The 26,306-nt window shown below is 32.2% G+C and overlaps 1 protein-coding gene across 1 annotated transcript in view; it reads right to left on the bottom strand.

Annotated features, from left to right (window-relative positions):
- The window catches only part of LOC128985518 (coiled-coil domain-containing protein 170-like), an 83,177-nt gene that overhangs the window by 34,748 nt on the left and 22,123 nt on the right, over positions 1-26,306 (bottom strand). The gene's annotated exons all lie outside the window — the stretch shown is intronic.

Below are 26,306 nucleotides of genomic sequence, written 5' to 3'. Positions count from 1 at the left end.
TGCCTTAAAATGGCGGAAGGCGTCGGAAGGTGACGGAGACTTGATGGAAGGTGTCGTGTCGGAGAGCGTCGGACTAGTGGGTTTCCTGCTTTAGGTACCCATTGCTAAGCACAGAGCAACTAAACAGAAAACCATAATTAAGGTTTAGTACATATAATTATGGAAACTTTTTGCTTATTTTCATATCATCTACATTAAATAAGACGTTATAACTTAATATCGGACGGTTTTCCGAACAACCTTTAAAATGGTTAATGGATTGAAGTTATTTATTTTATATCCCTCTAAGTTGATAAAATGAAACTTTGGTCTCTTAGTCGTAAAGTATTTTATGACAATATTTTATTACCTTATTATTACCATATTTTATTACTTAAGAGTGTTGTATTATATTGTTCTATAGACTGACAGTAATTGGACTGTGTTGTGGAGTTGAGTATTGCGGTTTAGTATATATTAAGTGATTTTAAGGCGTGGGTAAAAAAGTGTTAGGCTAACTAGGGACTAACTAGTAAAAAGGGCAAACCATTCACAGTGAAGCAAGGGAAATTGTAAGACCAATAGGCGCCATGTGTTGGTTTACGCCAATAAAATAAATTTTATTCCCTAGGTATATATAATTAGTTTAACGAGTACTTAGGTTTGCTGCAACAGGGAGGATAAAAATAGTTTTTTGTTGTAAAATGGTAATACATTACTGTAGTTTAGTAGGAAATGAATGTATTTTCCAAATTTGATCAAAATATGTTCATAAACAAGCAAACTATAACAGTTGACTTACTCTCCATAAGAATAACATGGGAATTTTAAAATAACAATTTTTTTGAATTTTCTCCATAACCATTAGGCGCATAATAACGCTTCATTATACTAAATTATTTGTTTTTTTAAGCTCTACAAAATGGTTTGGAAAGAAATTGTGAAATTTTGAGTTTTTAGGGTCGAAAACGGGAAAAGCCTATTTTTACCCCATAAAACCCCCCATAAACCCCCGTTCCCATAGTTCGATCATGCTGGTTCGCGAACTCGTTTGAATAAATGTAGGTTTACACATTTGTACCAAATTTCATCAAAATCGGACCATTTTTGCTCGAGTTATGGTGCTAACGGACACACATATATGTATATATAAATACATATATATAAATACATATATATATATATATGAATTTGAACGGATGGTGTTTTTGGCCTCTAGGGACCTCAAAACAAAAATGTAAATCGGTCCCGGGTCCAGGTCTTACTATGAGTACTACGGTAATAGCTTATTCCCTATATAGGAAATTCGCTAAAAGTAAATATTGATTGATGGTATCCATGGTAACAAAGAACAAAAATGAATTTTGATTTCACAATTCCACACAGCAGGTTCAAATATATTAAATACTGCACGAATATTAGATCTGATAGGATAAGGATTATAAATTTACAATAATGATGTCACTAGCCCGAAATTAAACATTATTTAACATTACTTAAATGCAATGGAGCTGTCAAATCATATTATGTTATTGTAATTTCATTAGTAGGTACATGATTCTTTCAGTTACTTCATTTGTTTATGTTTATGATCTATTATACTGAGTGTGTTCTAATATTTGTGAAATGCTGTAATAATATTTTACACGGAATAATTTGTTGTAATAGAAATCATTTATGGATATAGGAAATAATTAAGATTCTATAATCATTGCTGTATCAACCTAAGCCCTTATCCTGAGTTTTATGAGGTTTACTTTTTTGATTTATTTTTGTGTAAACAGTACTAATATAATCCCCCTGCCGCTGAAAATCTATAGACTGAGCGAATTTCAATTTGCCTGATTATAATTTCATTAAAATATGTTAGAAAATTACCCTAATTTCCATATTTTATTTCTATTTTCCTATTTTTTTCTATTTTTCGATTTGGAACTATTGTGATAGCTTTTTTGTTTACAGTGTAAACCATAAACCTATTCTTTTATTATACCTAGGAATCTATCATTGGTTTTGTATCATAGGTAGCCTAAATAAGTATTCACAGTATGAGTTAGAAAACGTACTATTATCAAGTTAAGTAATACAGTTAAATTTTGTTTCTAAATAAAATGGTAGGGAGTGAAACCATTTGGCATTTTCAAAGAACCAACATTGGCCCTTTTGCATACTGACAATGTTGCAAGGCACGAGCATAGCTGCTAGCAAATATGTACGAATAGTAGCGAGTAGCGCTGGTTTGCAGTAGCTGTTAAAATAACAAGCGACCGGCGCTACTAATTGTGACCAACGGGATTGATTTATTTAGTATCTTATGTAAATTAGAGTTAATTATGTACTATCACAAAGTCTTCTTTCTACATCAATTAAAATTCCATAATACCCCCACTGCAGTAAACCTGCAGCCAAAACAAATTTCCGTTATTCCATTTGTGAGAATTTATTTTCAATTAAATTTAATTCAACAACATTATGTTTAATGAGTGCCTAGGTTTGCTGCCTACAGGGAGGGTACTAACGAAGTGTGATTTTTAGGAAAATATTATTAGCTTAGTATGAAATAAATAAACTTGCCAAGTTTAATAAAAAATCCATCCATAAAGCAATATTACAACAGTTTACTTATCATACTAATATTATAACTAAGAAAGTTTGGACGTTTGGATGTATCGATGTATGGATGTATGGATGTATTGTGCCGATTTTCAAATCAAAAGATTTAAAATCCGCGACAGGCAATGGACAAGTCAGTCAAACATGACGTAACGCGGAAGGATACGAAGACCGGGGAACCGCGTCGTCTGCAAAGCGTCTCGTCGTCCTCGTCGTCACTCGTGGCTCAGTAATCGCGTAGTCAACATGTGAAGTCGCGTTTTGTCGCTGGTGTAGGACGAATTTATTAATATCTTAATTCGTAGCTCGGAAATTAGCGTTCGGGCGGAAATTGTACGTGCATCAAACGATTGCAATTGTCAAAATTTCGCCGAATTGCATTTGGGGGTGTGTTTTATTAGTAATAAGTCGAGACAGTTGAGATGCCGGATTGATTGTTCGCGTTCGTGATGAAAATTCGTACATGCATCATATCGATAGCAAATGTCAGTTTCTAGCGAATAGCGGGTCGTCGTGAAGGTATTTTCAATTGAATCATTAAACGCCAGCTCGAAAAAACAAGAATTAATAAGTCCTACACCAGAAAAAACCGTGTCGTGATGTTCCGCTCGGTCAGACAAAAAGTCAAAATTACCACGAGTCAGTTTTTAAATGTTCGGTACGCGTGAATCTTCGTCGGAATGAATGTTAATGTGTCGACATGTGTACGTAAGTAGTCTAAATGTTTGTGTTATTTGTGTTTTAGTATTAAAATAGTCTTGCCAATCTGCCACATTTTTTCACATGTACCACTCGTTTTACAAGTTATGAATCATGTTTGGTTTGGTCTGAGATTTTCATGTTTCATTTGGTCTACTTAGAGCACATGGTCACGATTCAGGATAAAATGTTTTATTAAATTTGGTCATGTCATACAAAGGATTTAAGTTATAATAGTGAACCTAGTCAAATGAAAATTATTTCTTAAATTGAATTGAAATGGTGTATTAATTTAAAGAGCAATGTTTATCTGTGATATTATTATTTTTGTATTCTATGTAAAGTCAGATTCTATCATCGTCAGTATTATTATTTAAAACGTTTGAATTTCATGTGTAGAATAATTTTTGAACAGTATTACATTTTTTAATAGTGAGAGTTTGATTGTGTAACGTAAATGGGGGTAACAGAGTGCTCGGTCGAAGGCTAGGGTTGATAAAGGGTCATGAGGATAGACTCCCATTAAATTCATAAATATTAAATACTAAATAAAAAAATTATCAAATAATCGACTCAGCAGTCGATTAGCCCCGTTGCACTGATCAGCAAGGAGTGATGTAGATCACAAACCTACATAATAGTCCCTGTTTGATTAAATTGTAAACTGGCCAGTTTGATAATTACGAACATCTTTGGGGAGTCTGGTGATCCAAACAAATAAATAAAATCATCAAGGCTAGGTTTTCCCGAGACTTTGCAGTTTTAAAAAATGAACAAACCGCCAATTTGAACATTCAATCTTACAATCAACTCTCTCACTCTCTCTTTCAAAATATTGTTTAATTGTGCACAAAAAGGGTTATCACATTGTATAAATTTTATTAATTATTGTATCACAGCTCATTTGCAATTATCATCTCATTATACAGTATTTTTACAAATCACCATCTTTTCATTATCCTGTGTTTCAGCTGTTAGTATCATTAGTATAAAACTGGTAAATTAAAGAGGTAAATGGCTTAACTGGAAGAAGTATACAAAGTATTCACAATGAGTGTTGATGATCACATTTTGTAAATATATTTTGACAGTGCAATTTTTATAAGCTCAGTTCATAATATTTAATATCAAATTGGTAAATTCATAAATAATCGGCTTAACCGAAATCCAGTGTATATAAACATCTTGAAGTCATACTTTTGATAAATATTTCCTGAACAAACAGTTTCACAAATATTTTCAATCAATATTTCAATATTATTATTTGCAATTTTACAGTTTTACAGAGTATCAATTCATATCACAATCTTTCATCAGAACAGCACATTTTATTTCATGGAGTGATCAAATAGACACATCTATTAGTTTTAAGAAGTGTTAGAATTAAGCTGAAGAAGGTGTGAAGGAGGACAACATATCAGACCTCTCACGGTCCATAAATCGGACTTCTGGGATATTTAATTACAGGGCCCACACTTAACATCTTTATTTACACTGCGCAGCTCTGTGATTGTAATGTCCTCAGTAGTTCAATTAAAAGTGTAAATTAAATTCATTAAAACCCCACCAGGGGGCAACTTTTTGTTATACTCACACCTGTATGGAATAGCCAAATTGCATTGCATAAAGGTGTGAGGTGATTTTGGTTGATGGAATGATCAATTAAGTAAAGAGTATATTTTGAAGTAATAAGTAAGTAAAAAACGTTTATTTTTTTCTTTACAAAAAGTGATAGCACTAATTTGAGAGGTCTGGTAACAAGGAAGCAGATTGGCATTACTACCAAGGCAGGTTGGCATTGATAAGGGTATCAGTTGTTATCTCTAGGGCAATTATCCACATTGATATTTCTGTGTTTGTTTACTTGTTTATTTATTTGTGTCATATTCGTACAGAGATTATTTATATTTATATTTACATTTATATTTACATGTGCAATAGTTTTCAATTTTGAGTAAATAGAGTCAAACTGAGGTCAATTGTTTTAAACATTTTCATAATTACATATTTTGAGAAACAATGAATCATCTGAGTCATGTTATGTAACCACTGTGAGCGACGTGAAGGCTGGCCAACAGAGGTCACGTTCTAGCTGTGGTGGGGCGAGAGTAGAACCTACCCGCACAGACAGGCAGACATCGGGCCGTTCACCACAACAATGTCCCCCGCCCCCACCCACTCCATCGGCAACAGCTGACAGTCGACTGCGCTACGGGTCAATGAACTGATTGTTGACATCTACTCAACGCTGAATGCTAGATAATTCTACAGTGTGTTAAGCGTGCGCGTTTACACCATTCAAATTGTTGATGGATTGATGCAGTTTTGGTTTATGACACAATGTGTCAGTTGACAACAATTTTTATTTCTCAAATACCGACCTCAAAGCAAAATGTTTATTATTGTTAAAGTTTCAGAGTTTATATTTTGGTTATTCAAATTTCAAATGTTTATGTGTAAAATTGTTTCGTGTTAAATGTATTAAATGTAAATCAATGGAAAAATGAACAAAAAAATGTGTCGTATGAATGAAGCGTCTGTTGCCACGTCAAGCGTCGTCGCGCCGGGTCGAAATTGTCCCGGGATGGAAAAGGCCTTCGTGCGGACCTGAAGGTCGCTCGGGCCAATTTTTTTGGCAGGGGAGATTTCTGTGCCGATTTTCAAATCAAAAGATTTAAAATCCGCGACAGGCAATGGACAAGTCAGTCAAACATGACGTAACGCGGAAGGATACGAAGACCGGGGAACCGCGTCGTCTGCAAAGCGTCTCGTCGTCCTCGTCGTCACTCGTGGCTCAGTAATCGCGTAGTCAACATGTGAAGTCGCGTTTTGTCGCTGGTGTAGGACGAATTTATTAATATCTTAATTCGTAGCTCGGAAATTAGCGTTCGGGCGGAAATTGTACGTGCATCAAACGATCGCAATTGTCAAAATTTCGCCGAATTGCATTTGGGGGTGTGTTTTATTAGTAATAAGTCGAGACAGTTGAGATGCCGGATTGATTGTTCGCGTTCGTGATGAAAATTCGTACATGCATCATATCGATAGCAAATGTCAGTTTCTAGCGAATAGCGGGTCGTCGTGAAGGTATTTTCAATTGAATCATTAAACGCCAGCTCGAAAAAACAAGAATTAATAAGTCCTACACCAGAAAAAACCGTGTCGTGATGTTCCGCTCGGTCAGACAAAAAGTCAAAATTACCACGAGTCAGTTTTTAAATGTTCGGTACGCGTGAATCTTCGTCGGAATGAATGTTAATGTGTCGACATGTGTACGTAAGTAGTCTAAATGTTTGTGTTATTTGTGTTTTAGTATTAAAATAGTCTTGCCAATCTGCCACATTTTTTCACATGTACCACTCGTTTTACAAGTTATGAATCATGTTTGGTTTGGTCTGAGATTTTCATGTTTCATTTGGTCTACTTAGAGCACATGGTCACGATTCAGGATAAAATGTTTTATTAAATTTGGTCATGTCATACAAAGGATTTAAGTTATAATAGTGAACCTAGTCAAATGAAAATTATTTCTTAAATTGAATTGAAATGGTGTATTAATTTAAAGAGCAATGTTTATCTGTGATATTATTATTTTTGTATTCTATGTAAAGTCAGATTCTATCATCGTCAGTATTATTATTTAAAACGTTTGAATTTCATGTGTAGAATAATTTTTGAACAGTATTACATTTTTTAATAGTGAGAGTTTGATTGTGTAACGTAAATGGGGGTAACAGAGTGCTCGGTCGAAGGCTAGGGTTGATAAAGGGTCATGAGGATAGACTCCCATTAAATTCATAAATATTAAATACTAAATAAAAAAATTATCAAATAATCGACTCAGCAGTCGATTAGCCCCGTTGCACTGATCAGCAAGGAGTGATGTAGATCACAAACCTACATAATAGTCCCTGTTTGATTAAATTGTAAACTGGCCAGTTTGATAATTACGAACATCTTTGGGGAGTCTGGTGATCCAAACAAATAAATAAAATCATCAAGGCTAGGTTTTCCCGAGACTTTGCAGTTTTAAAAAATGAACAAACCGCCAATTTGAACATTCAATCTTACAATCAACTCTCTCACTCTCTCTTTCAAAATATTGTTTAATTGTGCACAAAAAGGGTTATCACATTGTATAAATTTTATTAATTATTGTATCACAGCTCATTTGCAATTATCATCTCATTATACAGTATTTTTACAAATCACCATCTTTTCATTATCCTGTGTTTCAGCTGTTAGTATCATTAGTATAAAACTGGTAAATTAAAGAGGTAAATGGCTTAACTGGAAGAAGTATACAAAGTATTCACAATGAGTGTTGATGATCACATTTTGTAAATATATTTTGACAGTGCAATTTTTATAAGCTCAGTTCATAATATTTAATATCAAATTGGTAAATTCATAAATAATCGGCTTAACCGAAATCCAGTGTATATAAACATCTTGAAGTCATACTTTTGATAAATATTTCCTGAACAAACAGTTTCACAAATATTTTCAATCAATATTTCAATATTATTATTTGCAATTTTACAGTTTTACAGAGTATCAATTCATATCACAATCTTTCATCAGAACAGCACATTTTATTTCATGGAGTGATCAAATAGACACATCTATTAGTTTTAAGAAGTGTTAGAATTAAGCTGAAGAAGGTGTGAAGGAGGACAACATATCAGACCTCTCACGGTCCATAAATCGGACTTCTGGGATATTTAATTACAGGGCCCACACTTAACATCTTTATTTACACTGCGCAGCTCTGTGATTGTAATGTCCTCAGTAGTTCAATTAAAAGTGTAAATTAAATTCATTAAAACCCCACCAGGGGGCAACTTTTTGTTATACTCACACCTGTATGGAATAGCCAAATTGCATTGCATAAAGGTGTGAGGTGATTTTGGTTGATGGAATGATCAATTAAGTAAAGAGTATATTTTGAAGTAATAAGTAAGTAAAAAACGTTTATTTTTTTCTTTACAGTATGGATGTATGGATGGATGGATGGATGGATGGATGGATGGATGGCTGGATGGATGTTTGTGACAAGTAAACGCGAAAAATACTACACCGACAAGGTTGGAATTTAGTATGATGATAAGTGATATTACCGATTAACATATAGACAAATTCATATCTCAAAAATCCTTTCAGCCGTTTCAATTGCACAAGCTGGTTCTATGATACTAAATATCATTAAAAAGTTATTTATAAGGCTTACCAACAGGGTGCACCACTATCATGTATTTTTTAGCGAATTTCCCATATAGGGAATAAGCTATTACCGTAGTACTCATGGTAAGACCTGGACGCGGAACCGATTTTTTTTTTCATTTTGAGGTCCCTAGAGGCCAAAAACACCATCCGTTCAAATTCATATATATATATATATATTTATATATGTGTCCGTTAGCACGATAACTCGAGCAAAAATGATCTGATTTTGATGAAATTTGGTACAAACGTGTAAACCTACGTTTATTCGAACGAGTTCGCGATCCAGCATGATCGGACCATGGGAACGGGGGTTTACGGGGGGTTTTATGGGGTAAAAATAGGTTTTTCCCATTTTTGACCCAAAAAACATAAAATTTAGCAATTTCTTTCCAAACCGTTTTGTAGAGCTTAAAAAAACAAATAATTTAGTATATTGAAGCGTTATTATGCGCTTAATGGTTACGGAGAAAATTCCAAAAAATTGTAATTTTAAAATTCCCATGTTATTCTTATGGAGAATAAGTAAATTGTTGTAGTTTGCTTGTTTATGAACATATTTTGATCAAATTTGGAAAATGTTTTTATTTCTTACTAACTATTAACGTTTTACAAAAAAAAAACAGTTTTACCCTCCCTGATGCAGCAAACCTAAGTACTAGTTAAACTAATTCTATTTAAATAGAGAATAAATGTTATATTTTTAAGTAGACATTTCAGTGTAAATCCAATCAGTCAAATGGAAATTCGCTTAGTCTGCAGGTTTGCTGTGGCGGGGGTATTTTTCAATATGACCACAGCAAATTTAAACCAACTAGCAACAAAAAGTTGTGGTATACAATAAGAACTTTACTTTTTTTCCATGGTTTAGGTGCAGTGGTAGAACATTAGGGCTATGGTAGATGTGTGATACACTATACTATAGGATACCGTATAAATTAAAAGACCAAATTTTCTTAAACCGTGTCCTCTCCAATAACTGCAATTATAAGCATTTATACTTATATGCCAACCCCGTACGAAGGACGGGTACTCTGCTAGTTCTCTATATGGGAATTATGTTTTTTGGTCGAGTAATACAGTAGATAAAAATATGACGATGCTTGATGTGAAATCTGTGCATGCGTACCTTCAATTTGAGACCTCAATATTGAAAATCGGTTGAGTAGAAGAGCCAAACGAACTCGGAAAAGAAAAACCAAATTGTTAAAATATATATTAAATTTGAATGATTTTTTGTACTCTGGGTCTACTATAACAAACAATAAATTTGTCCCACTGGGTGTTAAATTTGTCCCACCTGCACTAGCTTCTTCCCTATTGGAAGGGAATTTACTGAAATAAATAATTCCAGTACACAGTTTGGTGCAACACATTTTCCTTGTGATCTTAGCTGGGTATTCCCCCTGACAGGAAGAAATCCATACTTGTTCACAGCCTCATATATAGTCAGCAGCCTCCAACCACACCCATTCAGATAAGCAGTTAGCTCCGATCATGAAGGCAGTGTATGTACTCGTCATCTGTGTGTGTGTGAGTGTCTTGAGTGCTCCTGCGCCTGAGTCCTACTATCGCTCCACTAGCTCTCTCCAAAGCAGTTACTCTATGACTATCAACGGAAAGAAGGACAGCAGTTCCCTCAGCAGTTCCGTGACACTTCACAACCCCGGCAGTATTACTCACGATCATGTACACAACTTAAATTTGGGCCCCTACAGTTATAGACGCAGGGTCACCTACACCCCTGGTAGCTGAGAGAAGAGGAATACGAGGTAGCCAATGGGACTAGCCAGAGGGGTTTGAAGGAAAAAAGGTAAGAAAGTATTTGTTATATGCCTTTCAATAGAATGATAATGCTTATTTGTTATTTCTTTAACAAAGTAATTTATGTAATATTTATGAATTTTTTTTACTCAAGGTACCAAAGTGTCAAAAAGGGTACTCCGGTTTCAATTCTTTAATAATATTCCTTTACGAGAAGCCTTATAAGTGAATATATAACGAATATATTATTTTTTAATCCTATAAACTAACAGTTTGTATAAATTATTTTTATATATATTTGTATAAACCTATAGCAGTATTTTTATTTTTATTTAAAAAACTATTATTGTACATTGATTCCATAATTGTGTTGTAAAAACCCCTTTAACAATACTTCTGAATTCTAAAAAAATAAACTACTGAAAATAGTTGTACAAAAATCAATGAAAACTATTTTAAAATTGAAGTTAAGTGACTATACTTGTCCTTTATGCATTACGAGCCACGTTCATCCGATCAATTAATCTTTGAGGAACTGTTTGATACAGTAAAGTATATTGATATACACATAGAAAGATTGGTTTACTAAATTAGTTTTAAAGGAAACAAAAAGTCAATTACACGTTACAATATTTAGCCTACAGTTATTTTGCTTATATTTTTTTAATGCTTTTTGTTTTGAGCTGCTACATATGGCCACAGCTAGTTTAATAAAATTAAGTACTGTAAAACAAAAACGTAACAATAAATGTTAAGTGTATTTATTTTAGGTTAAATCATTGGGAAAAACATAAAATCCTATGATCAATTATAAGTTACAGTTACGGTATTCTGTTCAGTTATAATTTATGATCCTTTATAAGTTCCATTATAAGTTTGTACTCGGTAAAGCTACAAGTTTCTTTTATATATTCTATAACATTTGATACATTATTCAAATGGTATAATATGTAAGTTAAAGCTATCGGTACTAGTTTTAATCTGTTGGTGTTTTGCTTTTGGTTGCAAGCTCATTTTAAAGGAGTCTATGGTCATAGTTTAGCATCACTTAAATAATCCTACATTTTGTACTATCTAATTGTCTAACATTTTTTCCATCCCCCATTAGATTGCAGTGAAGCCTTGTGGTTCCCAATAACAAAAAAAGATATTCCTTCCAATTCAATAACTTTTACCTAAAATGAAAGGTAAACTGACCACTGAATACTAGTCCATACTAAAGAACAGAGGCTCACCCTTAACAGTGTTCTTTAAAAACCACTTTGAAAAAATAGTTAATAAATAATTACTGTGTTGGAAGTTTTATATGATTTCATCTTTTATAAAAGTGAAAAACAAATAACAGATTTAACTATCCAGCATATAGCCTGTATAACGGTACACTTACATTCCTACTGAATTCTTATAACAAGATTTAAACTTTATTCTGAGCCCGTGTTATTTATAAATAGCGTAGCCTTAACGGAGGTAGAAAGTGTAAAATAGATAAGTCTTACCCTTGACAAATGGAATTTAAGACATGTGAACTTAATTGGCTACTAGGTACAAATTCAAAATTATCATTGGCTAACAAAATTCACTTTATGATTAAACCGATTTCGATTTGTACATATGGCATCCAACTTTGGGGGATCTCTATTCTCGAGTTAATCTAACATGAATATTCTTGAACGCTTCTTGAGAAGAATTATTGGCGCACCCTAACATTACGGTTAGAAAAGATTTAAAAATTAGTTCTGTTAAAGAAGAAATTACAAACAATAATAGAAAGTAACAGGCAAAACTTAAAGACCAGTTGAACAGTCTGGCTGTTAATATGCTGGACAACAGTGAGTGTGTTAACAAATTGAAAAGTATTGTTCATGTGTTGGACCTAAAATACAGATTTGTTTGAATAATCTATATAAATAAAATTACAGTTTTGTCTGTACATTGCTTAGAATCATGCAGTTTTTGGTTATTTTTACGTTTCATAGCCTAAGAAAGCCGAAACGAGTCTTATCTCAATTTCTATCTGTATGTCTGTTTATCTGTTTGTCTGTCCATTCTGTGACTTCGTCTGTAACGCCAAAATGTCATTTTACGCGGCCTACTCCTAGAAAACTAGAGTACCGATCAAGGTTCTAATAATTTTCTGTATTCACCGGATTGGTGAGAGTGTCTTTGGCTATAAAAACATGGCCTCGCTTCTTTGAAAACAAAATAACGAACCACCAAAAACCCAATTTTGTTCAATTTTTGACAAATTTTCTCCCAATGTTTACTATTACATTTTATGAAATAACGATCAGCTGTTTGGATTAGTTCTCACTTCTAGCTGTCACTGATATGTTTACATTAAAAGTTGTTTACAAATACCACACTTTTCCCTCCTCATCGTCTACCGCACCTTCTCTTCTTCGCAGTTGATCCGAATGTTTTCTTTTTATCACTCCACCACACATGACTTCATAAGAGTATAAGCCATTGCGTTTGACTATTGTTCCTGCTATCCAACCAGGGTTATTCTCTTTTTTCATCCATACTTCTTCCCCTCCACTGAATGCTCTTAAGGTTTTCTTTTGAGTTGGGTTTTGTTGTTCCTTCCAAATTTTCAGATCTAATTGTTCTCTAAGGTTTGGTTTCATGTTGTCCAACATAGTTGGCATTCTTCTGCCAAGAAACAACTCTGCAGGGGCTCGTTTATCAACTATTTTAGCAAGACTTGTTGATAGACTGGTTTTTGTGCCCCGCCAATTTTTAATTTTTTAAATTTTAATTATTGTTCTAATAGGTAGGCCTAATTAATTGAACAGATTGTAAAATAAATTCAGATTAAAAAATCACTGTTAATTTTCTCAATTTAATTTAAAGTTTAGGAAATTAACCAGTTTTTAATGTTTCAGAGCTAAGAAGAAGTTTTCTGTTCCAAAGAGAAAGAAAAGATATGATATTCTGTACTCATCCAATGTTTTTCCAATAAGCTGTGATAAAAGAATGTTAACCTTATATTATTTATTGTTATTTTTATTGTATATTTTAGAATTAAAATGTAAATAAGAACTTGAAATTTTTATATAAAAATATGTTTAATTTATAAATCTGTTTTCCTTTTACTCTCCACCTGCAATTCTTTTGATAGACATTTTCCTTGTACACTACCTACCTTTTATGATTATTTTAAATGCTTAAAAACATAATATTGCATTCATGTCTATGAACGTTTATTTCTAACTAGTAAATAAAGAATAAATATATACTTGATTGTATGTATTTTCAATTTAATTTGGGGGAAAAGTGATAGAAAATACTTTATCTACCCAAATAATTATCTACCTTAGCTGAAAACAAACCTTGGTTTTAACCAAAATGAATTACTAATATTATAAATGTAAAAGTTTGAGTGTTTGTTTGAAGTTCAATCACACATTGATAACTGGTCGGATTGGGTTGAAATTTGGTATAATGATATCTCACATTCCTAATTAACATATAGACATATTCTTATCTCAAAAATCCTTTCCGACTCCGCCTCAGTGGCTCTAGCGTTTCCCACGTTAACCTTATGAGTATTCATATTTAACAGGTATTAAAGAATTTTGCCAGCTGTTTCAACTAGGTACACAAGTGGTTCTATGATAGGTATTCAATAGTATTAAAAGGTTATAATGTTTACCAACAGGGTGCAGCACTATTAATTCTTTTTAGATTCATGACAACAGCTAATTTGAACCAAGCAGCAACGAAAAGCTGTGAGAACTTTACTTTTTTCTGTTGTGTAGGTGCAGTGGTAAAAAATTATGGCTATGGTAGATGTGCTATACTATATAAACCAAATTTTCTTAAAACGTGTCCTCACCCATTACAAATGCAAACCCGAGTATAACTGCAATAAGTGTATTATACTTATCTTATACGCCAACCACGTACAAAGATCGGGTACTCTGCTAGTATCTATATAAATTAAAGTTTTGTTTGTACATAGTATGGAACCAAGAGGATTTTTGTTTTTTGTTTTTATTTTATGACCTCAAAAAGCCTAAAACCAGTTTTACCTCAAGTTATGTTTGTCTGAATGTCTGTCCGAGACCCCCAAGCCGGCAATTTATGCTCATACTCCAGGAAAGAGCACAGATCAAGATTAGACTCTTTTTTATGTATGCACTTAATTTACAAGAATGTCTTTCGCTATATTTAGTTAGTAGGCTGAAAAAATAGAGGACATTGTTAAATTTATTAATAAGACATTTGGTTTTAATAACACTGTCAGATGTTGTGTTTATGAAGGTTAAGTGTCTAATATTGTTGACTGAGTCTCTTTAAACATACAAACTTGTTAACTTGTTTCTGAACTATGTAGGGTTTTCAGGATCCTTGTCCGTATAGGAGGGCTATCTGCTAGTAAATACTAATATTACTCTTAGCTAATCCTTAGTTAGGATATTAGTGGCATAACTTTACTCTTATTATTATACAATTCATGAGCATCCAACATTAAACATACGTGAGAACTGTGCCTAATCTTTGCAATGATGTTAAATTAGTCTTGCCGAGAAGCTCTCTTAGGTGGAAGTTTTCAAGAATTATTCCTCGGTGTACTCCAATCTTTAGCCCAAATTCAAATTGGTGCAAGCACTTTTCATGCTATTTCTCAAGGAGTGTTTGATACTGAACTGTAAGCCCAATTAAGGTTTTTTGTTTGGTTTATTTAACTTCAAATATGGAACAGAAACATTTGTAGGAAGACACTTCTAAATAAGTAAAGAACATATACTTAAGATAGTCTCAACGATTGTGTTTCAAATTTGAGAAATATTAAATTTATAGAGAATGTACAACTCCTTTGACAGAGGTTAAAAGGCTATATTTTGACCTCAGAATGAAATAAACATGAAATGTTTAAAACAAGAAAATTATTAAATCCAGTATACTAAAATCAAGATACATAAAAATTTTTTAGGGCAAAATCAAATTTAAATAAATATAAATGATTTTATTATTCTTAACTGCCATTTTTTATTTTACATAATATTCTTTATAACTCGATGTGTTTGTTGAATCCTAATTTTATTTTTGAGTATTTGTCTTGCAAACTTTTTATTTAAAACTCTCAAAGTTATCTCATGAGTTCTAATTGTGAAGTTGAGTGTAACTTTTCCTCATTCTTTGGGGAAGTCCCTACATCTCTCAGTAATCTGAACTGGTCCACAGCCACATATATAATCAGCAGCTTCTTCAGCAACCAGTCAGTGAACCAGTTCCATCTGATCATGAAGGCAGTGTTGGTGTTCCTCGTCTGTGTGTGTGTGAGTGTGTTGAGTGCACCAGCGCCTGATCCACAAACCATCAGTAGTATAAAGTCAGGTATCTCGGTTTACTACAATGGACAACGAGTGTCGCACAGTGGTCAAGACAGTACAGTGCAGATCGACAGACCCGGTCCTTTTCAACACACGATTGGACACAAGATTACCTTGAAAATCGGGCCTAATGGGGAGGTCACTACACTATAGAAGAGGGATCAGTGAAGACTAAGTATTAAGCAAACTAACAGGTAAGGAAATATCTAACACAAAAATATCATATGATTACGTTGAAGTTATGGTCTCAAAATCAGTGGTTTTTATTTGTTTTGATCATTGACGCATGTCAAACGGATATCAAACTAAATTTATGCGTTTGTTTTATAAAGTTGTGATGAGTTACAAAAAATTTAACTTATTCTGGCATTTACTTTTCATTGTACATATCTATGCCAGTGGTATTTTTTAAAGTTTTTGTTAAGGGAACGGTCCCTGGTCTTGGTACTATCTATAAGGTCCTGTGTTAGAGTAATTAATTGATAGCACACTGAAAAATAGCATCTAGGTCCGGTAACATCTGGCTAGGATTGAACAAGAGACCTTCATATTTGAAGGAGAGCACTAATTCCACTCAGTTAACCCGACATTTACTATACAAACTTAATAGTATACATATTGTGATTGTGATCAATGCTTTTGATATTGTTTAAAAATATAATTTAGACTAGCTGCTGTATCACCTCTTTGCAACAGGGAACAAAATTTAGTGTAGAGGAGTAGGTCTCTTTATAATATTAAGAGAGCTACTCTTCTAATCATAACAAAAATTAAATTACAGTATTGAATGACCAATCTATTTTTAACCACTCACATGCATTACACGTACAGTAGGCACAACTTTGCCAGTGTAAATAAATATTTTTTTCATTTAATTTCATTTTCAATGTTCAAATGTATAGCTCTTAAACAAACGCAAAATTTTAGAGTCAGTAGCTTGACTTAAGATAAGAATCTTGAACCATATAAATTAAATATAAATCCACAGTTTGTTTCACGAATGTAGGTATGCAGCTGTTCAGTTATCAAGTTGGCTCTATTAATTTCTCTATGGTTTAACCAAATGGCAATATAACAAAAAAAAAAAAACTTATTATAAGACACTATAGGGGCTGATAGTTTTTAAAACTAAAAAAACTAAAATTAAATTTCTGAATAAATTTTATACCTAAATAAAAAAATATGGATTCAACACTTCTCCCTTTCCCAAAATTATCCCCAAATAAAATTTTCCAAAATTATAAAAAGCTAGTAACTGAAATGCAGTTTAAATTTAACCCTAAAAAATAAAAGGAATTAAAATCTTTTGTTGTAAATTGAAGCAAACCTTAGATTAGTCTTATTCTACCTCATTTAACAACAGAAAATTGTGATATTTTAGTTGTATTTGATATTTTTAAATTCTGTTGATGGGTAGGATATTTTAAAAACTAAATAAAAGTGTAGCTGACATTTTTTCATAAAATCAGCCATGTTTAAGAAATTTAATTTAAAAAATTAAAATAGCAGCGATTTTGAAATTTTTTGAAGAACCAAAACAGTTTTATTTTCCTAACATGGGTCTCTCCTACCTTACACAGTTTCATAAAGATCAGTATAATCAATCTTAAAAGATACCAAATTTTATGAGAAAAATACAAAATGGTGGATATATGGTTAACGAAGCGATTATTCTTGATTTTCTCTTTGACCCATAGAACCACTTTCTGGCGTTTGACTTGATACTTAAAGGACGCCCTGTATAAAGTAAATACTGGCAACTTTCTAGTTTTTAACAAACATAAATCGACTCTTTTAAATTAACCTAAAACAATGTTTACAAATTGTAAAACAAATATGTCTTTATAACGTTTTTAATGGACACAGCATTGAAAAAAAATTAATTTCTGTTCAAAACAGGTGCGTATTTGAATTTGTAGAGTACTTAATAATTGTATTGTTAAGTTGCATTTTATTACAGTTAAAATGATTAAACACTTACATAAATGATTAGTATGGTTAAAAAATGTAACTATAGCTCTTTAACAATACAGTCTATATAGTTGAAACTTTGTGGACTTATCTTACTGTCCTAAAAATAAACAATTCAATAACATTTTTTATACCTAACTTGACTCAAGAAATCATTTAAGTGTTTTTACTATAAAGAAAACTTTGATGTCACCCACATACCTAGCAAATTAAATATTTATCATCAATTGAGTTGAATATTTTTTTAATGTAGGTATCTGTGTTAATTGTATTTGTTTAACAAACTAACAAAAATGTTGTAATGTTTCAGGGAGAAGGAGACAAGTGTTAAAAGAAGATTAAAACAAGATTGCTTTTTAACCCCTTATGAAAAAGATTATATATGGCCATATAAATTTTTTTTTATCTGGTTATATTTGGTTTTGGACCAAATATAACCAGATATGATCATATATGGAATCCCCATATATGGAAATTTTTAAATAAAAAATATATAAATAAAAAAAAAAATAACAATTAAACATATTTGCACATTAAATGGTATAAACTATGCATTAAAATTATAATAAAAATTTTAAATTCAAAAAATTCAAAACAAAAATTCCAAGCGACTGACTGGGATTCGAACCCGGGACTTTAGCGAGAGAGTCCGCCCCTTTAGCCACTACACCACAACTGCTTCATATCAAGTGGCCTAACAAAACCTATTACGAATGATATAAGCTGTAATAGTCAAGCATAATGTCATTTGAAGAATGTTATTATTAATATAGCCTAACTACGTGACATTGATATTTGCGGCTGTTTGATAGCAAAGGTACAATTAATTAATTATTAATATAATATTCTCCTTATTTTAGGCCTACTACACTTACAATTTTAAAATTATACGTCAGTTTTAAGATTTTGTTGCGTTATAATAAAATTGTACAATAGATGTATGTACAGGATTTTGTTATCTGGGTTCAAATCTGGATACTTTAATTACTTTAAAGGAGAAATGCCTATATTATCTGCCCTCCTACTGTACCACATTTCAACTCAATCAGTTCAGTAGTTTGTGCTTGCGAGAGCAACAAGAAAATACACAAACTCACAAACTTTAAGATTTATAATATTATAAGAAGTGTTTGGGAGTCCAGTTACATAGTCCAAATGTGGAAACAATTCTTTATAATAATTCCAGTTATTGTCAAAAACTCATTTATACATGAGCAAAAATGGAAAATTATTATTCCATATATGAGTAATTTAATTCTATACCTGGGAGTCATATATGGCCATATATAGACCATTATTCCATATATGGAGGATATTTATGGCCATATATGGGCAAGAATTTCATATATAGAAAAAATGTATGGCCATATATGGACAACAGTTTCATATATGGAAAACATGTATGGCCATATATGGCCAATAATTCCATATATAGACTACATATATGACCATATATGGACAACGCCATATATGGATACAACCATATCTGGCCATATATGCTTCCATATACGGTCATCAAAAACCATATATGGCTTTATAAAAACATATATGGAATTTTGATATGGCCATATATGGCCAGAAATTACTTTTTTATAGGGGACAATAAGTATTATTTATAAAATTTAATCAAAACAATAAAATCTGTGCTATGAATTGTATATTTTTTCTATTGAGTAGCATGAGAATATATTTTTTTAATGTAAATAGTAAATTAAATTCAATGACTTTTATAAAAAAATCTTGTAAATATTTCACAAACCTTTTGTAAGTATTGTGTACAGAATAAATTGTATTTACCGTCAAAAAGTATTTTTCCTTTGCATCAACACCTTCCTAATTTTAAGTCTTACATAATGTACTTTTTGTCTATTTTTTAAACCAAAAATACATTTACATTATTTTAAGAAATTAAATTCATTCAAAATTTAAATGAACCATTATGCATGTTTGGCAACCTAAAAACAAAAAAGAAGTATCATTTAAAGTTTATTTTGTTCAAAGCAATACAATAATCAAAGCTATTCTTTATTAACAAAAATGGAATCATTAGGCTACTATACTTATTACTTTCAACTTAACAAATTAACTGAACTTCTTGAAACTGTATTATTATTAGAGGTCAGTCAATTCAAAACCGATAATATTGATTCATTGTTTGATTCTCCTTGCCAGAGTTGTCGAAATTTGACACCAGATGGCATGCAATGTTCTTAGCAAACATACGTTACTTTATATTGCCTACTTGTCATTATTTCTTATTTCAAAATTTAAATGATATTTTTAAAGGGAAATTATTGACCATTTTTGCATCCCTCTGCTTGTTTTTACTAATTTTTCTTTAAGAGCAACTGTCAAATTTTAACGTATCTCTTTCAGGTTTTGAGTTTGAGTTATCAACTGGAAACATGCGTTCTCAATAACACCTGTTAATTTTTTAAATGGATTTACTAGTCTCATATCAGCTGATTTGTACTTTTTTGAGTTGTTTACATCATTATCAGTTGTCTCCATTATTCATTATTGGTCATTAGAATATATTATAAAAATAAAATAGTCCCACCTTTAACTTGGTCATTAGTTTGTTATTTTGAAAACAATTAGTTCTCTTCTACATAAATATATATCTAATTGAGTTTGTTTTATTTTGTCTTGAATTAACAATGTTTTACGCTACTTCCTCAGGGGCGCCCGCAAGTTTTATCCGCTAGAAGTCGGAAGGAAATCAAAACCATATGCATAGGTCGATATGCACTTCAAATTAAAGACTTTATTAGTAGAATACAATGCCGCCAATTTTAGCTGAAAATAACAACTGAGTAAAAAATGGCAGCTGTTCAAAGATTCAAAATGGCAGAATCAAGAAATCTTTGAACAGCTACCATTTTTGACTCGGTAGTCCGTTTGCGTTCAAATTCATGGCATTGTATTTTACTAATAAACCTTTTATTTGATATGCATATCAACCTATACTTACATTTCAGACTTTTCTTCTGACTCTTAGCAGGCCATGAGGAAGTTTTAGCGGATCACTATATTATGTGATAAAATAGATTTTTATGTCCAGTAACTTTGTGCAAAGTTTTTTATCTCTATTTTAAAGATTTTGGAAAAAAATTTAACCGACCCGGAATTTTTAGCACAGTTCAACGTGCAAGTTGTATGTTTACTTATAGGCATGGTATATATGGATCTCTGGCAATTCATCGCCTGCTGAACTGACTGAGAATTCCTTTCAGAGTAACATAAAACTAACATAGACCGTAACATAGAACTGTATTATCAGAAAATTAGTTAAAGTTAAAATTGCCATTAAATAGGCCTTAGTATAATAAGTAAATATAATAAACATTTACTAGAGGACCCATGCTGCTCCGCAGCTTTAAAATAAATATATCCGAGAAATAATCAAATTTATGATTTTTGATTGAGTAATACAGTATCTTCAATCAATAGCTCAAATCAAAGCCTATAATTTGCTGATTTCATTGAGTCTAAAACATATAAAAAAAAACATGAACAATACTGGAGCTACTGGTATTTATCATAGAAAAACCTTATAAAATAATTTTTATTTTGGTTGTTTACCTTACGTTTGCTTGAAACTCGTCCGATTTGAATAACTAATAACTTAAATGAAAGCCGGTATTTCACTGAGGGTTCTTATGCCAAAAAATATAGGATTATATAATTATAACTGGTGAAATACATCTTAAATTTAAGTGAGAATTTTAAAATAATCAAATTTATGTTTTTTGGTAGAGTAATGCAGTATATTCAAAAATAATGTTCAATAGCATTAACAAGTTAATAGGTTTACCAACTAACAGGGTGCTGCAATGTTATTTTTTTAATTTATGACAACAGCTGATTTGCAACCAAAAGGTGAGTGAGCGTAGCGAAAAAACTTCAACCTGGAGGCGTGTTAGCGTAGCAAAAGAGCTAAACCTGAAGGCAAGTGAGCGCAGCGAACGAGCTCCAACCTAAAGGTGAGTAAGCGTAGCAAACGAACTTCAACCAGGACTTGATTGAGCGATGCGAACGAGCTCATCTTGAAAATGAACGAACATTTGACATAAAACCACATTAGGACAGGACGGCATCTGTCGGGCCAACTAGTTAAACATAATAACTCAAATAGCTTAATAATTTTTAATGTTGGCATAAAAAACTATGACTCCTTGATGCACAATGTACTATTTTGTTTTGGTTGGTTCTATGTGTTACCAAATAGGCAAATAGGCTGGCGTAAAAATAAGTTTAAAACACTATATTTTCAGAAATTTTACAAGGGAAGGCCCTGGACCCCCCACATGTTCATTAGACCTACAATTGCACCCCCCCTGTTTAAAATCCTGCGGTCGCCCATGCAAACAAACCAATAAACAAATATCTATGTGTCAGAATTTCCATTTAACCGATATAGCAATGGATCACAAGGTGGACTCAATGTGGAAAATAGTTTTTTGCCACTCTTTCTAAAAAAAGCAGTATGTCAGTTTGCTGAATGTGAACCTTTGGTTGAATATTGAAGACACCATCAATTCATATCTACAACATCTATATTTATGTTATCTACGAATTCAAGTTCAAATACATTATTTTGTTCTTGTGCAACCATTTCTCCTGTTAATATTTGTATGTACAAACAAACTACAGATTTATATGCAAAAACGACCCTTACTTAAAAAACTGTTCTCATAAAATAAATTAAATTTGTTGCTTTAAGATCTGCAACATGAAGAGTTTTTTAGCTACCTAAATCAGGTAGGCTACCTTTAATTATAAAATAAACCGTATCAGCCATCTGACACATACTTTCTCCCGTTAGCTTGCCTGCAACCCTTATCATGGGTAATCCATTGGAGTACATATGATTTATTATTGGGAAAGTAACAAAAGTTCCAATTATTTTCACTTTTTGAAACATAATTTTTCCAAGCAATGGGTTTTGTACACTTTTGTTTAGAGTTAAAAGGACTACAACATACTAAATTTGAATGAAAATAATTGGTCAAGCAGATCTTTTTAAATACAATTTTATTCATTATTTTATGGGTTTTAATGGGAAAATCAACTTTTGAACCTTAATTTTTACAGCAATGGAGGTTGTACCATTTAATTCAAAATTACAAGGGCAATAAAAAGCATAATACAATTTTATCAAAATCGTTAAGAGCGAGTTTTTTAAATCAGTTTTAGCGAATTTCCCTATAGGGAAGTAGCTATTACCGTAGGTGGCACGGTAAGACCTAGACCCGGGACCGATTTACTTTTTCATTTTGATGTCCCCAGTGCCAAAAACACTATTCGTTCAAATTTTTATATATGTATATATATATATATATATATATATATATATATATATATATATATAGACATATATATGAAATTTGGTTTAAAGGTGTAAAGCGGGATAAACTTGAATGAGTTCGCGAACCAGCACGATCGGACCATGGGAACGGGGCTTTACGGGGGGTTTTATGGGGTAAAAATTGGTTTTTCTCACTTTTGACCCTCAAAACACAAAATTTCCCAATTTCTCTTTAGACCTTTTTAAAGAGCTTAAAAAAAACAAATAATTTAGTATATAAAAGTATTTTTGTTCGATTATTAGTAACGGAAAAAATTAAAAAAATTGTAAATTTAAAATTCCCATGTTATTCTTATGGAGAATATTGTCAAATGTTGTAGTTTGCTTGTTTATGAATATAGTTTGATCAAACATGGCAAATTTATTTATTTTGTACTAAGCTATCAATATTTTACTCAAAACCCCACTTTATTAGTTTCCTTGTAGCAGCAAACCTAGGTACTCGTTAAACCTAATGTTATTAAAATATATTTAACTGAAAATCAATTCAGACAAATGGAAATTCGCTTAGTCGGCAGGTTTGCTGCGGCGGGGGTATTTTTGTTGTTTTATAGGTTTTATGGGGAAAATGAATTAAAAATTATAATTTCCAAAAGAAAATGAAAAAAAAAAACACCTAGAGATAACATGGATTAGTACCCACAGCTGTGTGATCTGTACCTCTGTACACACAGAGATTACTTTGAAAACCAATTTTTTGGGTTCAGGGAGACCCAAAACCCAAACTAAAAAATTTTGATGAAAGCAATACTTTTTTTACATATATATTTATGTGTTGAAGTATTAAGTATTGAATGTTTAACCACAGTCAAGAATGTAAACAAGAGAAGAAACAGTTTATGAAAATGGCTTTAAAATAGGCTACATTTTACTTTGTTTCTTTCCTATACATGTATATATACTAGGCCTAGGGCCTATATGTAAAAAGTATTGTTTTCGTCAAAATTTTTTAGTTTGAGTTTTGGATAGATGTATCCGTTTTGGGTCTCCCTGAAGCCAAAATAGTTGGTTTAGTTAAACTACAATTCACATTTAAACCGTTTTAAGAAAAGTTGGCCAGCATAACTAACTGGATCTTTGCAAATGAACTTTAGAAATAAATTAATCACAAGGGGGGTGGAGCTCTAAAGGAAATCACCATTTTCCATACTATTCGTCACTATATGCTTGATCGTAACCTGGAGAAATGTATGACACCTCAATAATAAAAAACGGTTAGGTAGGATGGCTGGAATGATGTTACGGGGAAAGCTCTTATTGTATTAAGTATATAGATTTTTAAGGTAAAAATAATTTTTACATTTGTTTTAAGATTAGATTTAAAAAAAGCAATGTTTTTAGCGAATTTCCCTATAGGGATTAAGCTATTACCGTAGGTCTCATGGTAAGACTTAGTCCCGGGACCGATTTACTTTTTAGTTTTGATGTCTCTAGAAGCCAAAAACACCGTCCGTTCAAATTCATATATATATATATTTATATATTTATATGTGTCCGTTAGCACTATAACTCAAGCATAAATGATCCGATTTCGATGAAATTTGGTACAAACGTGTAAACCTACCTGTATTCGCACGAGTTCGCGAACCAGCATGATCGGACCATGGGAACGGGGTTTTATGGGGGGATCTATGGGGTAAAAATAGGTTTTTCTCTTTTTGACCCTCAAAACATAAAATTTCCCAAATTTCCTCTAGACCATTTTGAAGAGCTTAAAAAAAACAAATAATTCAGTATATTGGAGTGTTTTTGTATGGTTATTGGTTGTGGAGAAAATTGTAAATTAAAAATTCCCATGTTATTCTTATGGAGAATACGTAAACTGATGTAGTTTGCTTGTTTATGCATATATTTGGATCAAACTTGGCCAATCTATTTATTTTATACTAAGCTATTAATATTTTACAAAAAAAAAACACTCTTTATTACCCTGTAGGCAGCAAACCTAGGTACGGTACTCGTTAAACCTAATGTTATTTGAACAGATTTAATTGAAAATCAAATCAGACAAATGGAAATTCGCTTAGTCTGCAGGTTTGCTGTGGCGGGGGTATTTTTATTTAATTATGGATGGCTGATTCTAAGAAAATTTTAAAATGTTGTCATTCTTTATGATATGGCCATTAACATTCACAAGTGAAGACATGTAAAAAGATAGTTACAATAAATCTCATGTTAAAAAAATAAAAGAAAACTTTTTGTTTTTAATTTAATCTAGAATTGCTGATTATTTTCTAAGATATAGCAGAAAATGTGGTGAATCCTTTTAGGTTACTAAACAATTTATCAAACATAATCTTAAAATTGAAGAAATGTGAAGAAAAAACACAAATTAATTAAGGAAAAAGCTTGAACATACGTTATCAAATAAAAACAAGCCAGAAATATTAAAAAATGTACTTTTTTACATTAGAATTATTATACACTAGGTATATTAAATTTCATTTTCCAAAAAATATTTGTCTTAATAGCCTTTTTTCAGCCCATAAGATATTAAAAAGTCTAATTTTTAGCGAATTTCCCATATAGGGCAGTATTTAATATATTTGAACCTGCTGTGTGAAATTGTGAAATCAAAATTCATTTTTGTTCTTTGTTACCATGGATACCATCAATCAATATTTACTTTTAGCGAATTTCCTATATAGGGAATAAGCTATTACCGTAGTACTCATGGTAAGACCTGGACCCGGGACCGATTTTTTTTTTCGTTTTGAGGTCCCTAGAGGCCAAAAACACCATCAGTTCAAATTCATATCTAATATATAAAATTCTCGTGTCACAGTGTTTGTCTGCAAACTCCTCCGGAACGACTTCACCGATCGTTATGAAATTTGGTGTGTAAATTCTGTAGGTATGCGAATCGGACGTAAACTATTTCCCGTTTCGAAATTCTTAAAAGGGCTCCGCCCCAGTGGCTCTGGAGTTTCCCATGTTAACCTTATGAGAAATGGAATTAATGAATATTAACAGCTGTTTCAATTAAACAAGTTGGTTCTGTTCTATGATGTTCAATAGCATTAAAGTTACAAGGATTACCAACAGGGTGCAGCACTATTATTTCTTTTACATTTATGACAACAGCTAATTTGCAACCAAAAGGTGAGTGAGCGTAGCGAACGAACTTCAACCTGGAGGCGAGTTAGCGTAGCGAACGAGCTAACCTGAAGGCAAGTGAGCGCAGCGAACGAGCTCCAACCTAGAGGTGAGTGAGCGTAGCGAACGAGCTCCAACCTAAAGGTGAGTGAGCGTAGCGAACGAACTTCAACCAGGACGTGATTGAGCGATGCGAACGAGATCATCTTGAAAATTAAACCTAACGGTACTTTCTTTCCATCGGTCTGTCT

The sequence above is a fragment of the Macrosteles quadrilineatus genome, unplaced genomic scaffold, assembly GCF_028750875.1.
Source record: "Macrosteles quadrilineatus isolate MER2022 unplaced genomic scaffold, UCM_ALF_1.0 Scaffold_2__2_contigs__length_208266976, whole genome shotgun sequence".
Classification (NCBI taxonomy): domain Eukaryota; kingdom Metazoa; phylum Arthropoda; class Insecta; order Hemiptera; family Cicadellidae; genus Macrosteles; species Macrosteles quadrilineatus.
This window is presented reverse-complemented; position numbering and strand designations above follow the sequence as displayed.